Source organism: Triticum dicoccoides, chromosome 6A (assembly GCF_002162155.2).
Source record: "Triticum dicoccoides isolate Atlit2015 ecotype Zavitan chromosome 6A, WEW_v2.0, whole genome shotgun sequence".
Classification (NCBI taxonomy): Eukaryota; Viridiplantae; Streptophyta; class Magnoliopsida; order Poales; family Poaceae; genus Triticum; species Triticum dicoccoides.
The window spans coordinates 421,480,140-421,487,925 of record NC_041390.1 but is presented as its reverse complement, the minus strand read 5'-3'; positions in this window follow the sequence as shown (position 1 = coordinate 421,487,925).

Below are 7,786 nucleotides of genomic sequence, written 5' to 3'. Positions count from 1 at the left end.
TAAGGATTCCCTTCGTGCCGCCATGAGGGAGGAGGGGGGCTGCTAGCTACTTCGCACGTTGCTAGGTGAACCTCGGTTGAGGGGGAGGGGGCACGCATTCATAGCTTAGGATTCCCTTCGTGCCGACACGAGGGAGGGGTGGGGGCAAGCAATACCGTGCGCCTTGCGAGAGAGGTGCCACATCGAAGTTGCATTTGGTATTTGAAAATCAAACCACCCTTTTGATACATAAATTTGGTCCACATGCAAGTGTGTTCGTGTTCTGACCCTCTCCCGCGTCATTTTTCACCAAATTTATGAATATTAGACAAGTCGGATGGCGCAACAGACACGGTTCACTCAAATTAACCCTGTGCCATGCCGGTGCACCTGTCACGCACACATCCACATAGTATATTGGGCTCCACGAGGCTCCCCCTCTCAAAAATATCTGCCCGCCACGAGGGTTTTTCTATTTCATAACACATGGTTGTTATCTCCGGACCGTGTGCGATGTTTCTTGTTCTCAATCCCGCCTGCATCCCTAGAAAATATATGCCCGCCTCGAGGGTTTTTTTGTTTCATAACACATGGTTGTTATCTCCGGACCATGTGTGATTCACTATCATCAAAATTTTCAATAGCCCGGCATTTGACTCCCACGTAGTAAAATTTTCAGTACCCACGTCATTTCCTCAAACACCCTGCGCCCCCCTCCACACACACACATACACCAAAACCTCCTCGGGCGTGCGCGCGCACACACACACACACCCTCCCTCGCTCGAAACCCTAGCAAAGTCCTCCCTATCGCTGCCACCGCCGCTGCAAGGCCTCCATTGTCAACATCTGTCGGTTTGCCCGTGTAGCTTACCCACCGATTTCCATACCCAGGCCGCCCTGAGTTTCTTAGATGATGCCTGCCAAACGCCCCCTTTCCCACAGATCCCCATCCCCTTCCCCCACTCCAGAGCATCGCAGCCTAAGCCCGGCTACGCTTCCCGTGGAGCTCGAGGAGCGACTGGCCCAAAAGAGGTGTATAGCAGTCTCTTCCCCCGGCGTCGCCGAGGAAGCCGGCGACCATTACTGGCGACAGGCACTCAAGCAGCGGGCTAGAGTATGCGGGCATGTCTTGTCTGCCGGCTATGACATCGAGGTCATCGACAGCCGCGCCCTAAGGCGGGCCGTGTCGTGGGTTTGTCACAGCAGATGTCCTCGTGAAGGGACTTAGTCGTGGAGCCATCGCTACGGGTTAGCTTAAAGGGGTTAAACCGGACAAGGGGACACGAGGGGTTTTATACTAGTTCGGCCCCTTCGATGAAGGTAAAGCCTACGTCTAGTTGTGATTGGTATTGCTAGGGTTTCGATGACCAGTGAGCGAATCCGCTTTGCCTGGCTCTCGAGTTGTTGTCTGTTGTCCCTAAACCGCTGCCGGGTCGTCCCTTTATATACATAGGTTGACGCCCGCCAGTTTACAGAGTCCCAAGGCAGGATCATAAACGTGTCCGGCTTGGTCTCTATTCCTTCTAGTTACAATACAAATTACATGAGAGAGTCGGTTTACATCTACAGACCTTAACTCGCCTTTGGGCCTTGGGCCTTCGTAAAGCACCACCATCCTTACGTCTTCATGGGCTCCTAATTTTCATAGAGTTAATCCGGCTACTCCTGGCCGGTTTACGTCCAGTAGTAATATCCCCAACATTAGGCCCCAGATTGATTTGAACGTGTTCATGTCAATCTTCAACACTTAGAAAAATTCCTCCTTTGCATATTTACCTTGATCTTGTAAACCGCTGTGATGTCATACTCCAGGATCATGATAAATCGCCATGACGTCACCTTGTTTATTAAAAAATGATACATCTCACCTTCACTTAATGAGCCTCCGACAATCGAGGCGACCGCTCCTGTTAGGTATCCAATATTCCGGCTCCTCGATTCTCGTGCTTGTCACCTCTCCCTTTACCTTATAAATAGGGCCAAGGGTCATTTCCTTTTTCCCATCCGTCTCTTCGCCTCTTCTTCCTCCTCACGACGCCCCTGCCTTAGAGCGCCACCGCCGTCATCGAGCTTCGCCTCTGCATCACCAACATCCGTTGCATCAACCTGGTTGCGTCAGAAAGACGCGGCGCATCTCCGCTACCTCGCCTACTGCTGTAAGATTCCCTTCTTTTCTCTGTAGATCTGTTAGGGTTCATGCAGGTTCTTATTGTTCTCCTCTTGTTCTTCGTCAACTCATAGACAGTAGAACTTGATCTTGATATGTTCCGCATAGTAGCTACGAAACTCCTTATCTCAACCATTTAATCCAATCTTTAGATATACTATAACTTGATCTGGACTTTTTGTGAACTGCTTCGGGACCAGGCTTTTGAATCTCAATATTTTTCCTTTTCCTGACTTACGGCAGATCCAAAATTTCAATGCAGTCTTGTGAAACCTATTTTACCTTACTTAGTCGTTCTTGCTTTAGATCTGTACCTTTTTTATCACATAGACGGTTTACCCTTGTAGAGAGTAATCTATTATATACGATTAGTCCCCTTGTAAACTGGCAAACCCTTTTACATGTATAACCCGGTTTAACAACATGTGTATACCTTTGTTCTGATATGACCTTGTCATTCAGTATTTTATCAGCCCTGGTTTACGCAATTTTACATAGCTGTATATCTTTATTCCGTCGCACCTTGCGTACCACCATGAATGATTTGTAAACCGGTATTCCTTTTCAGCTTTTCGTTCACATGGTCAAACAGTGTTATGCTTGCAACTGGGCTCCTTCCCGGGTTACCGAAGAATAGTTGAACGGAATGGTCAATATTGGCACCTTGCCCAAAACAATTGAGATTCGGTGGCGAGTTCCAGGAACAGAAAATCCTCCTACTCCAAGGCAGGGTGAGGTAGTAGTCTTTGTCGACCACATAGGCCGTGGTTTCAAACCACCCGGGTCGAAGTTTTTCTGAGATGTTCTTGCCAGTTTCTAACTCCGTCCTCAAGATATTGGACCCAACTCATTGTCCAATTTATGCAACTTCCAAGTCTTCTGTGAAGTGTACTTACAAGAAGAACCAACTGCTGAACTATTCCGGGATTTTTTTCATCTGAACCGGTGCACAGAATTTGTAAACGGTCCCAACATTGAACTTGGTGGCGTCTACATTCATAAGAGGAAAGAAGTTGAATTCCCTCATGCCAAGCTGCACAGTCACCCTAAGGACTGGAACCAGACTTGGTTCTACTGTAAGGATACCTCTCCTGAAGATGAGAACTCTCTGCCAGGCTATCGTGACCATCGGCTTTCCAACACTCATCCATTGCCGCAACGTTTAAGTTCTGCGGAACGGGCCCCATATGCCCCTCAACTCGCCAAGCTCCGAGCCTTTATGGCCAATGGTTTATCGGGCGTCGACTTTGTGCGTTGTTGGATATCTTGGAGCATCTTGCCATTAAGCCGCCACTCCGGTTCAATGTGTGAGTACATCGGTGAAGTAGAAGACCCCCAACGCCACATCAACATTCAGTTAACCGATGAAGAGGTCACTGAAGGTGTTAAGAAAATTTTGAATGAATCGGAATCTGTCTGTCACCGAACCGGCTTGAACCCCTTCTACACACAAAACAAACTGCCTGCTGTAAGTACTATCCTTCCTTTTTATCTTCAACATATTTTTAAATTGTTCAACCCATAAACATTCTTCTGATTGTTTATAAACAGGGTGATGATCCATTCTGGAAGAGAAAACCCGCAGATAAAGCAGCGAAGCCATCCCATCCCAAAACAAAAGCCGTCAAGACCTCAAAGCGGAAAACAGCTGACCGGATCAACATGGAACTTGATGAAGATGCAGATGAACCGAAAGTTGAGGTAGAACTTGACTCACTTGGCTCCCTTTTCATGCACCTCATTAACAATGATCTTTATCAGGAGGACGTGGAATTACCCTTTCCTCCGGTTCAGACTCTATGCCAACACAAAAAACCCGTCAAGCGGTCCGGAAAGTAAGCCTTTCTCATCCTCTTGCTTACTTGGATCCAAAATTTATTTTGAAGACACAGTAGCATGAGGCTCGCCGGACAACCCGGCACAGCGGCCAACAGGTCACTTCGGCCGGTTTACCTGACACCCCGGTTTGGAAGCGCCAATCTGAGGTCTCCCCCACTTCTAACAATTCTTATCCCAAGGCAGGTTATTTCCGACAACCTCTTAATCCGTATGATTCAAATTATCAGGTGACACCTCCCTCATCCTCTGGCGAGTCAACAGCGACCCAACTCCCTCCTCTCAAAATTGTAGCTGGGTAAGTACTCAAACCCTTTCTTCAAATGTTTGTATATCTTGAATAGTATGCTTAATTTTCATTTTTTGTTTGCAGAGCCAAAGCCAGACCCAGCAAAAAAGCTCGGGTGAACAATCCGTCCGAAGACCAGGTGGTTCTTGAACAGGGGCAAACTGGTGAACCGGACCAAACTGGTGAACCGGAGGGTCCCCATCCTGAAGCTACCTTTGATGAGCCACCCCCTCAAGATCAGAATATCAACGAACAAATAGAAGCTGACACTGATGTTCCTGATACTGAAACGGCAGCTCCAATCTGGGCTAGTCCGGTGAGAGTTACTGGCACTCCACCATCACCTGTAAAAACTACTAGAGGCCAAGGAGATGATGTTATCATTACTGGCATGGGCCACAGCTCTCCTGGCCATCCTGTAATCTTGGCCAAACATAGTGCCAAAGAAGACCGTGCTGCCATGGAGAAGGGTAAATGGAGCACTGATTTGTCAAGTTATGCTCATCTCAGCGCTGAAGAACTCCACTCCGGTTTTTTAAACCGTCTGCACTCAAACCATGATTATGAAGCCAGTTTGGTGAACCTGATGAAGGAACGTATGAGGTATTTTCATCTCCTTTCATTTCTTGATTCCAAAGTCTAAACATCAGCCCAAGTAGCCCCCAAGGGCCATTTTATTATGTTAATCTTAAACCGGGACTTTGTAATACCTTAATCCTTACATGCTGATTCTCAATATGTCAAGTCCTCAGTAAAAACCAAACCAATACTTTATCAGTGTAGTTATGTAGCTTTCATCGGTGTAGCCCCCAACGGCCGGTTTAGCTTTGCAAGGTAACCCGGGTCTTGAATCCATGCATCAGTTTTGAACAGATGTACATTAGCCCCCAAGTGTTAAGGATAATGCTTGCATTGTACTTGAGACTTGTGAAAGACTTGATGATAATAGAGCAAATAGGCATTAGCCCCCAAGTACGAAGGGCATAACTTGTTATACGCTTAGTACTTAGAAAATACATATCCTGTTGTTGACATATCTTTGCCTTTGCAGGCCGAGCTAAGTAATAGGGATGCTCGAACCGCTGATCTTCAAGAGAATGTGAAGTCCCAACAAGCAGAGGCTTCGAAAGCCAAGGAGGAGCTGACCAATGCCCTGGCAGCTACGGAGAAGTTAAAAGATACTTTTAACAAGGAGCGTGCTGACTAGGAAGCTAAAAAGGCCGGTTTAACCAAGAAAGCCGAAGACGCAGAAGCAGCCCTGAAGCCAATTGTAGACGAACTGACTGGCTTGAAGCGGCAGATTGATGCCATGGCGTCCGTTGTGTTTGGTAAGTACCTCCTTATGTTGTTTGTCCAATTTATGAGATCTTATCATATACCAGTTTGCTGATATTAAACCATGATAGGCACCCGTATTGCTCATCTGGGTGCTGATATGCGGATGAAGCTTAAAGCGGCTTATACCTTAATAGAATAGCTATACTCTGGATCTCAGCGTGCTATTTGCACTGCAGCCTACAACAAACCGGTGCCATCACTGATAAAAGAAACCCTTGAGAAGTTGGCCATGCTACCAGCCTGGATTACCGAACTGAAGAAGGCAACCGCAAGATCAGGAGCGCTGACCGCACTAATCCGGGCCAAGGCATGGATTCCGGATCTTGAAGCGGATGACATCATTAAAGGATATCCAGGTGTAAAGGAGGATGGTTCAAACTTCAGCAATGATGATCTCCGAAGGCTGACAAAGCAGATGCGGCCAATAGCCAGCAAGTTGGCGGAGTACACAGACTTATCTCATTTCCAGTCGGTTTACGACGCTGAAGGAAAGAGACAGCATGCCGAAATCCATGAAGTCGAAGAACTTGTGCCTCCAATCCGTAAACATACTTACGCTCCTGACATTAACCCCTCCAGCCTAATCCATGAAGAAGCCGTGTTTCAAGCTTTAACCAGAATTGATTGGTCAATGGTTGATTTCCAGCGTCTGGGGAGGGATGAAGAAGAGGTGATTGCACCAAATGACCCTCAATCGTCAAGCCGTCCCGAGGAAGCATCCTAAACCGGCAGCCGGTTTATCAGCTACTGTGTGCCACTACTTGAAACAATTACTCAATTGGAGCCGTTTTGAAGCTTCTTGTAATAGGATAGCAAAAACACCTTTATCTGCCATGCCATCGAGCATGCTTTGTGTTTGCTTGGTATTGTGAAAAACTTGCTCCACCTTTGGAATCTATTTATGCATAATCCAATATACTTTATGTTCCTGCATATAAGAACTAACAAGCGACCTAGTGGTTTACCACTAGACGGGTCATGATGCCCTAAAAGCCATACTTAACTTGGATGGCTATCCAAGATTTATTTAAACCAGATAAGACAAATACTATTTGTGACATACCTCATTTTAGCTGGCCAACTACTTGTATGATAAAGGTGAAGAACACCAGTCCATAGCATTGTCAACTCATTGCCCTCTCGTCGGTTCATATAGAAACCATTTGGAGCTATAATAGCTGCATAATACTAGTGATATATAATCAAAAACCAGTCCGGAAGAATATTCTGCCGATTTAAAACTGATCATGTACTGACAACTAAGCGTTGAAAGGCATGCCGGGTTGGAAAGAACACCGGTTTATCAGAAAAAATCTTTATAAATCCCTTATCATAAAAAATCGCAAAGACAAAAAATATACAAGGCTTTTCATGGGCTGCCAGGCGCTAAATCGAGGCTTTTCATGGGCTGCCAGGCCGCTGAGTTAAACCATTTTGCAAAGCCTGTTAATATGGACCTCAATCTTTAACCAATCACCATTTTAACTTTGACAAGTTCAGGGTCCATGGGATTGACTTGTCAAATGTTCGATGGGTCATACCAGGTTTACCTGGACGAAGTGGCTTCCTTAAAGAGGCCGGATAACCCAGAGTTTTAGGTGAATACACCTGGCTTCCAAGCCTGGCTTGATAGCCTATTACAAGGGTTCAAGCTCACTGTTCTTTGAGAAGCAAGGAGCCCCCAAGTAATATGTGAGCTATGCTCTGTGGTTACCTATGTTTGAACTGTGCTTAATGCAACAGGTTCTCTTTGGCTCCACATAATTTCCTTTTGGCTTAAAGCCTACCAAGAGGTGTAGCTATGGTGTGAAAACAACCAAGCCCCCTAGTGATATCCCTTTTTGGTTTTAAACTGATCAAGAGGTGTAGCTATGGTTCAAATATGACCAAGCCCCCTAGTGATTTTCTTTATATCTGTGTGGCTGTAGGGGCCGGTTTAACAACACTCCGCTTTGTCAATCGAAGCTCTTTGTAGACTCACATGATGTAAAAAAGAATAGAGACCCCACTTTATTCGAGGCTCCGGTTTATTATATAATATATACATTGTCATAAGTATGTACATAAGAAGATCCTGTGGCTCAAGTATAGTAGGGCCGAAGAAGAGCTATATTCCACGGCCGCTTGGTCTCCTCCTCCGATTTACGTGAGTCTTTGTGCTCTCGAACATCAAT